Consider the following 9,193-nt stretch of genomic DNA (forward strand, 5'->3'; position numbering starts at 1 on the left):
TAGGAATTAAACTTTTTTTAAAGAATGATTTAAAAAAGAAAATTGTGACTAAAAGAAAGAGGAGGTATGAGGATAGATATAGTCTAGACTGCAGTTAATCATTCCATCCATTCTACCCAAAATGTTAGCATGGGAAACCCTTTTTATTTCTCCTCAAAACGATAATAATCAATGTTTTTTATTTTCATGCTCTTCTTGTTTTTTACCACCATCTCTGCATTTTTTTTTCTTTCTCTTCAACTAGATAGAGTACGATGTAATGTTCAAATCCAAAAATAAGTTAAATAACAAGGCTTAGGAATGAATAACTTAGAACCTTAAAATATTATAGAGATGAACTACCTATATTTTTTATGTGTTTTCATGAAGAAACTACAAATTGAAACATTTATCAAATTTAATTTAATTGAGCTATTAGTTAAATAAAATCAAACATAACTTATTTAAATTGAAAAAGTTATAAACATAAGTTTAATTATGTTAAATTTGTACATAAAACATCATTTTACTTTCCTTCCAAATAAATATCCAACAACAGATGCATGGAATTAAGAGATGGAGAAGATCAGAACGAGTGGGCGGCATAACCCTAGTTCCAGGTTGTTTCCATATACTGGATCAGTTTGTGGTTCATCCCTTCACTTCCTCTTTACATAGTTTGATTTTGTTGAGTAATCATGGCTGAGATGAATTACACAACCAAGGTTATAAAACGTTGCCAGGTTTCTCCACCGACAGACTCTGTTCCAACCACAAATATCCCCTTTAGTTTCTTCGACCTTCTATGGACTATATGCCCTCCCATCAGACGATTTTCTTCTTCTTTCCCTCACTCCACACACCATTTCATCAACTCCATTTTCCTCAACCTCCAACAATCCTTTGCCCTCGCTCTCCGGCACTTCTTCCCTCTCGCCGATAACTTAATCTTCTCTCTTCAGGCTCACCCCCACATTTTGTACACCTCCACCGACTTTGTTCCCCGATCATGGCCGAATCCTCATCTGGCTGCGATTTCCACCACCTCATTGCCGATTACCCGCGATAAGTGAAACTAGAAGATAATAATCTCAAATAAAGCCTCAACAACTAGTTTTCTTTACAACAATTTTCATAACAGACATGTAAACTCATATATATAGTTGTTACATTTACATTTGATTTTTAACTTTACATTCTGTCTACAAAATCTGTAAGAGAAAAACTTATCTCTCAATATACTTCAATAAAGGTCAGTTAGGCTTTGATTTAGGCCGAACCACGTACATGCTTTTGTTCATCTTCTCTTCCTCTTTCTTTTCTTCAATGTGCATGTATAAATCGATCCTTCAGTCTCTGTAAATCACGCAAGAACACAAAGAGCCGACTGAGGGATTTTGAGAGCTTTTCTGGAATTTTGAGACAAAAGAAAGAGAAGAAATTATTACCAAAATGATTTTTGGTCGGCTTCAACATTTCCCCACTGATCGTCGATAGTGGAGTAATCCACGTGTAGCTGAGGCAGCTGACAAGCGTGGCTCTCTGTGAGCCTTTCATTCTACCAACCTCTCTTCATTTGGGCTGAAATTCCTCACTTCGTGTGCCTAAAGTCAAAACAAACCCAATAATTTGGTATCAAAGCAAAAGACGTTTAAAGATTTCAATTCTTGAACTATCAAGATCACAAGATTCACACAAGATAGCAAGGTATAAGATAGAGAAATTTGATAGTAAAAGGGATTTTGGTCTCTAGAAGGCAAAAATCAGAGCCATTCTCGGTTAGCAAAAGGCTCACAAGGCTCTAATGGATCCATCCACTCTCCCAAACACTGTGATAGCCCAAGAAAAAGAAGATTGAGAGCTGGCAGCCTATGGTACATTAGTCCTAAACCTTAGTGATAATGTTTTAAGGAAAGTTATTGAGCAAGAGACTGCCTATAGGATTTGGACAAAGTTGGAAGACTTATATGCCACTAGAGATCTTCCTAATAAAATGTACCTTAGGGAGAAAATTTTCACCTTTAAAATGGATTCATCAAAGACTCTTTCTGATAATCTAGATGAGTTCAAAAAGATTGTTGCTGAATTTAAGAATCTTGGGGAGAAAATAGGAGATGAGAACGAAGCATATGTACTTCTAATTTCCCTACCTGAATCTTATAGGGAAATTAAAAATTCTTTTAAGTATGGAAGGGATAGTATATCTACTGACGCGATAATTTCTGTCCTAAGAACTAGGGAACTTTAGTTGCAAGTAGTTAAGAAGGAACAACCAAATAGAGAAGGACGGTTTGTAAAAGGAATTTTCAAACCAAATCAAACTAAGGACAAAAAACAGTCACAAACAGATGAAAACAAGCCAAAGCACAAAATTAAGTATAAATATTGCAAAAAGAAGGGGCATTTAATTAAAGATTGCTTCATCCTCAAAAAGAAAAATCAAGAGAAGGAAAAAGAGTCCAAAGGCAAGCAGCCTGAAGCCTCTATAGTAAAAAGCTCCTACATCTACTCTGATGCTTTAGCTTCAACTCTTGACAAGGTCACCTATGTTAACTCCCTTGGAAAACATGATAGGGTTTTCGACTCCGGTTGCACTTACCATATGACACCTATGAAACCCTGGTTTAACTCTTACAAAGAGATAGATGGAGAAATGGTTTACATGGGGAACAACCAAGGCTGTAAAATTGAAGGCATTGGGTTAGTCTCCTTGAAACTCAAAGATGGGACTGTTAAACTTCTGAGGAATGTAAGACATGTCACACTTCTCAAGAGAAACCTAATCTCCCTTGGAATGCTAGATGCAGTAGGGTGTGAATACAAGGGCAAAGGTGGAACCCTTGAGGTCCTTAAAGACTCTAAGGTAGTTCTTGTTGGGGAAAAAGTCAATGACTTGTTTGTAGTCAGAGATGTAGAAATGATGAAAGAGGCATATGTTGCCACACCAAATGACATGACAGAAGCTGATGTATGGCATAAAAAACTGTCTCACATAAGTGCCAAGGGGCTGGAAGCTTTGTCTAAACAGGGAATTCTACACAAAGGAATGTCAAACAAGCTAACCTTCTGTGAATACTGTGTTTTGAGAAAAGCAACTAGATACAGCTTTACCAAAGCACACCATTCAACTAAGGCAATCTTAGACTACATTCACTCAGACCTTTGGGGTCTAGCTCAAACTCCTAGCTTAAGTGGTTCAAGGTATCTACTTTCCTTTATAGATGACTTCTCAAGGAAAAGTTGGGTTTTCTTTCTTAAATCTAAACACCAAGTGTTTAATAAATTTAAAAAATGGAAACTCATGATTGAGAAGCAAACCTCTAAGGAAATCAAATACCTAAGGACAGATAATGGGTTAGAGTTTTGTAATGAAGAGTTTAATAAATTTTGTAAGGAATCCGACATAACCAGGCATATACCCCAACAGAATGAGGTAGCTGAGAGACTCAATAGGACCATTATGGAAAGGGTCAGATGTTTGCTCTCAGATGCTATACTCAGTGAGAAGTATTGGGCTGAAGCTACTAGCTATGTTGTTTACACCTTAAATAGATGCCCACATACATCCCTAAACTTATGACCCTTGAAGAAAAATGGAAAAAAAATCCTCCTAACTTAGGTAACCTTAGAGTATTTGGATGTGTTGGTTATATACATCAAAATCAGGGAAAACTAAAGTCTAGGGCTGTGAAATGTATGTTTGTTGGGTTCACTGAAGGTGTAAAGGGATTTAAGATGTGGAACCCTACTGAGAAAAGGTTTGTAGTCAATAGGGATGTTACCTTCAGAGAAAGGGAAATGTTCATGCAAAAGGAAAATACTACAATTGAGATACTTAAAAGCCCTTCAACTAGGATTGGGGTGGAGGCCCCAAAAGACAAATCCACAGATCATGACTCTCCTAATGAATCAGAAGAAGAAGAGGATATTGGAGAACAATTGGAAGAAACCACTGAAACATAACTTGATTTGAGCCAATACTCTCTGGCAAGGGATCGGCAGAGAAGAGTGATTGTTCCACCAGCTAGGTACACTGAAACAAACTATATGAACCTAGATTTAAATGCATCCATAGCTCCAAATAACCAGAAACCAACTAATTTTGAGGAGGCAGTAAGCTGCCCTAATACTAGGAACTGGATTGAAGCTATGTGTGAAGAAATGCAATCACTAAGTGTTAATGACACCTGGACTCTAGCTTCTCTTCCTAAAGGATGCAAAGCAATATCATCTAAGTGGATCTACAAACTAAAGGAGGGTTCTTCTAAGGATGAAAAGCCAAGGTACAAAGCAAGATTAGTGGCCAAAGGTTTCACTCAAAGGGAAGGTATTGACTACTCTGAAATTTTTTCACTAGTAGTTAAGCAAACATCTATTAGACTCTTACTATCTCTGATTGCTCAATACAATCTTGAACTAGATCAGCTAGGTGTTAAAATAGCCTTCTTACATGGTTATTTAGATGAGGTCATCTACATGGTTCAACTTAAAGGTTTTGTGGAAAAAGGTAAAGAGGATCTCTATTGTTTTCTAAATAAGTCCATTTATGGTCTTAAACAGTCTCCTAGATGCTGGTATAGAAGATTCAATGACTACATTGAAAGTATTGGGGTTCAGAAAAACACATATAATATCTGCACCTATATAAACTCAACCTCCTATAAGAACAATGTTGCTAGCTGTGACCATTAAAGAAGATCTAAATCATGTCAAAAATCTCCTAAAGTGAGACATGAAAGATGTGGGTCAGTCTAAGAAGATCTTAGGGATTGAAATAGACAGAGACATGGGCTCCTTTATCCTAAGCATTAGCTAAACCAATTACTGTGAGCAAGTGATCAGAAGGTTTAATATGTCCAATGCTAAACCTGTAACTATTCCTATTACTCATCACTTTAAGCTATCTTCAACCAATTATCTTAAGGAAATTGACTTGGAACACTTAAATCAGATTCAAACGGTTCCCTATAGTCAGGCAGCAGGAAGTTTGATGTACCTCATGATTTCCACTGGGCCTGATTTGTCCTATTGTGCAAGTCTAGCGAGTAGATTTATGTCAAACCCAGGGAAAAAGCATTAGGAAGCTACTAAATGGATTCTTAGATATCTAATTTGATCTAAGCAATCTAAACCAATCTATCAGAGTGTTAAGCAAACAGACCTTGAACTCTATGGATATGTAGACTCAGATTTCGCTGGGGATCAAGATAAGAGAAGGTCTCTAACAGGGTATCTCTTCCTATATAGCCCAAATTTACTAAGTTGGAAGGCTAATCTACAGTCAATTACAGCTCTATCCACTACCGAAGCTGAATACATGACACTTTCAGAAGCAATAAAAGAGGCATTGTGGTTAAAGGGCTTAATGGAAGACTTTGGTATCAAACAAACAGTAGTTAAGATCTATTGTGATAACCAAAGTGCAATCCATCTTTCCAAAAACCCACAATATCACTCTAGAACAAAAAATATTGACAACAAATATCATTTTGTAAAAGGCAGAATTGAAAAAGGTCAAGTTGAAGTACTAAAAGTTCATACCTCAGAAAATGCAGCGGATATGCTTACCAAGCCAGTGTTGAAGCTCAAGCTCAGCAAGTATCTTGACCTGATCGACTTTATTTTACCTGAAAAGGGATAAACAGTGGTCAGATTCGGAAGGAAGAAGTTATTTAGAGTTGAGATTAAGGTAGAGATTGAAAGATAATAATCTCAAATAAAGCCTCAATGGCTAGTTTTCTTTACAACAACTTTCATAACAGACATGTAAACTCATATATATAGTTGTTACATTTACATTTGATTTTTAACTTTACATTATGTCTACAAAATTTGTAAGAGAAAAACTTATCTCTAAATATACTTCAATAAAGATCATCTACCTTTCTCGTGGACGTAGGCTTTGATTTAGGACGAACCACGTACATGCTTTTGTTCATTTTCTCTTCCTCTTTCTTTTCTTCAATTTGCATGTGTAAATCGATCCTTCAGTCTCTGTAAATCATGCAAGAACACAAAGAGAAGGCCGGGAGGTTTGAGAGCTTTTCTAGAATTTTGAGAGAATAGAAAGAGAAGAAATTGTTACCAAAATGATTTTTGGTCGGCTTCAACATTTTCCCACTGATCGTTGATAGTGGAATAATCCATGTGTAGCTGAGGCAGCTGACAGGCATGGCTCTCTGTGAGCCTTTCATTCTACCAACATCTCCTCATTTGGGCTGAAATTCCTCACTTCGTGGGCCTGAAGTCAAAACAAACAATTTTACCCCCTCGTCCCCGGCTTCCCCAACTCACGTGTCTTCCCGAACAGAACACGTGCGATCGCACTTCTCGCAATCCAAATCACTTTGTTCCCCAACAGAGGTCTCTGTTTCTGCGTTGCGTTTCATCACGCGGTTGCAGATGGGATGGCGGTTCTTCACTTCAATTAATTGTGGGCTTCCATCTACACCTCCGGTTCGTTTTTGGGCCGCTTCCTTGCCACGACCGGGCAATTGTGCAGCACCCAAATGAGACGTTGGATTTAGAGTCCCTTTTTTCGAAGAAGTTGTCTGGCTGGGCTTTTAAGGATATGGATAAACCCATACCCATTATGGAGCTTGCGCCTGTTAACAAAGTTAGAGCAACATTTGTGATTACCAAAACCCAAATCGAGAGATTCAAAACCTGGGCTTCAGTTTCAGTGGGTGAATTGAAGGTTTACGAGTGTCGGCGTTCATCGTAACTAGCTCTCTCATGTGGAGTTGTCTCGTAAAATCAACACAAACCGATGAGAAGAAGAAGGAGAATTTTGAAGAATTGGGATAGCTCTTAATAATTGTTGGGTCGCCAAAATTAAGGGCTTACGATATGGATTTTGGGTGGGGAAAGCCATAGAAAATTGAAATTCTTCATGTTGACACATCTAAGGTAATTTCGATGCATGAGTCAAGAGGTGAGAAAGGTGGGGTTGAAATTGGTGTGGGGCTTAGTAACACTCATATGAATCGCTTTATCGCCAATTGGGAACAATATCTTTACCCCTTCTACACTTAAAACTGTCGAATTTAGTGTGCACCCAAATGTTAATTTCATCGGTTAAAAATATCGAATTTGAAAATGCAGAGATCCAAATAGAACCTATGTAAATTCTTGTTTGCTGTTTTGATTTTATGATGCTTACTCACCGACTCTCCCATCTTTCTAATGCATTATTTTAGTTTGTCTTGTTAGAGCATAAAATGAAAATGAAAAAAAAAAAAAAAAAAAAAAAAAAGAAAGGTGGAAGAAGAGAAAGGTGAGTCACCACCATTCTCTTGAGAATTAGTTTTCTCTCCACCAATCAAACAAAGCCAAGTGTGATATTCCTTATTCTTTTATATTATTATGTAACCATATTAGGGTAAAAAGTGTATAAAAGAAAATAGGGTTGTAGCTATTATTATTCATTCAATACAAGGATGAAAAGAAGAAGTCCAAAGGATTCGCAAAATCAAAAACTCTTCATCTTAAACTTGGTATCAAAGCCACCATTGCTGACGCCATACTCATCGGAAGTTCCTTCACCGTCGAACCAATAAAGTTCACCACACCACCCCTCAATCAGCTCACCACCACGAAGCTAGAACACGACAACTTCATGCTGTGGAAGACGCTCGCGCTGCCCATCCTCCGAAGCTACAAGCTCGAAGGACATCTTTCAGGACAAATACTCTGCCCACCAATGTTTATCCAGACAACCTTTGAAGCAACATCCAGCTCCCAAATGATAAGTGACAACAGAGTCAGCTCATCTATTGAACGGTCACTGAATCCTCAATATGAAGCATGGTTGGTCGTCGATCAACTCCTACTAGGATGGTTATACCCAGACGTATCAGTTCAGCTCATGGGATATGAGAATGCCAAAGAACTATGACAAGCCATTCAAGAGCTATTCGGTGTTCAATCTCGAGCTGAAGAAGACTACCTAAGGTAGCTGTTCCAACAGACAAGAAAAGGCAGTCAAAAAATGAGTGAGTACTTTAAGTTGATGAAGATTCACTTTGACAACCTTGCACAGGCAGGCAGCCCTGTGTTGACAAGAGCTCTAATCTCATAAGTTCTCCTTGGCCTTGATGAAGAATACAACTTCGTTGTCGTAGGCATCTAAGGTAAACTATGTATTTCTTGGTTAGATAGGCAATCCGAACTTCTTTCTTATGAAAAACGATTGGAACACCAAAATTCTATCAAAATACATAGCTCCTTTGCCCAGCAGCCTTCTGTCAATGTAGCATTTAACAGAAATACAAATGGAGGGAAGCCACATTTCAATCCCTCATTCAATGGGAATAGGCAAAAGGGGAACAACTCCAAAGGCAACAACTCTAATCATAATCCATTCAATGGACAAGGTGGCGGCCGAGGTCGAAGAAGAGGTTGAAACAACAACTCAAATAGTCCAACATGTCAAGTTTGTGGGAAGTACGGTCACTCAGCCCTTGTATGCTATCATCGGTTTGACAAGGAATACTCTCAGAATGTTGGACAAGGCAAAGGAAATCATGGGTTAGTTGGCCCCAACAACAATGCTGTCGCCATGTTCACATCATCATAGCCCTCCAACCCCTTCATAGCCACACCAGAGACATTAGTTGATCCGAACTGATACATCGACAGTGGAGCTACTAATCATGTCACTCCTGATTATAACAACATCAACAACCCAACCGAGTATGGAGGTAATGAACTGGTCACTGTAGGTAATGATGAAAAACTACACATATCTCACACTGGTCAGTCATGTTTATCTGATGGAAGGAATGAATTTATACTAAATGATGTCCTATATGTGCCTAATATAGCAAAGAATTTGATTAGCATATCCAAGTTAGCTCATGATAATGTTGTGGTTGTTGAATTTCACATTGATGGTTGTGTCATTAAGGACAAGGCTACGGGCAGAACACTGCTGAAAGGGGAGCTTAATAGAGGATTATACAGACTACAAAGGACTGAAGTACTACAAGACAACACCAAGAGAAGAGGGACTACTCTGTATAAAAATAACAACCTGACTGCCCTAATTCTATCAGGAGTTAGGATAAATGTAGTTGAGTCAAGAGCTGTCTGGCATAGGAGATATGGACATTCGCCAGTTAAAACACTAGACTATGTTATTAGAGAATGTAATTTACCAGTCAAATCGAATGAAGGAAAAGAATTTTGTGATTCATGCCAATTAGGAAAAGCA

The 9,193-nt window shown here is 38.0% G+C and overlaps 1 pseudogene; it reads left to right on the forward strand.

The window, feature by feature from the left end:
• The first annotated feature begins 6,224 nt into the window (after positions 1-6,224).
• On the forward strand, positions 6,225-7,126 carry LOC120088998 (annotated as a pseudogene).
• The last annotated feature ends 2,067 nt before the right edge of the window (positions 7,127-9,193 follow it).

Source organism: Benincasa hispida, chromosome 10 (assembly GCF_009727055.1).
Source record: "Benincasa hispida cultivar B227 chromosome 10, ASM972705v1, whole genome shotgun sequence".
Lineage (NCBI taxonomy): Eukaryota > Viridiplantae > Streptophyta > Magnoliopsida > Cucurbitales > Cucurbitaceae > Benincasa > Benincasa hispida.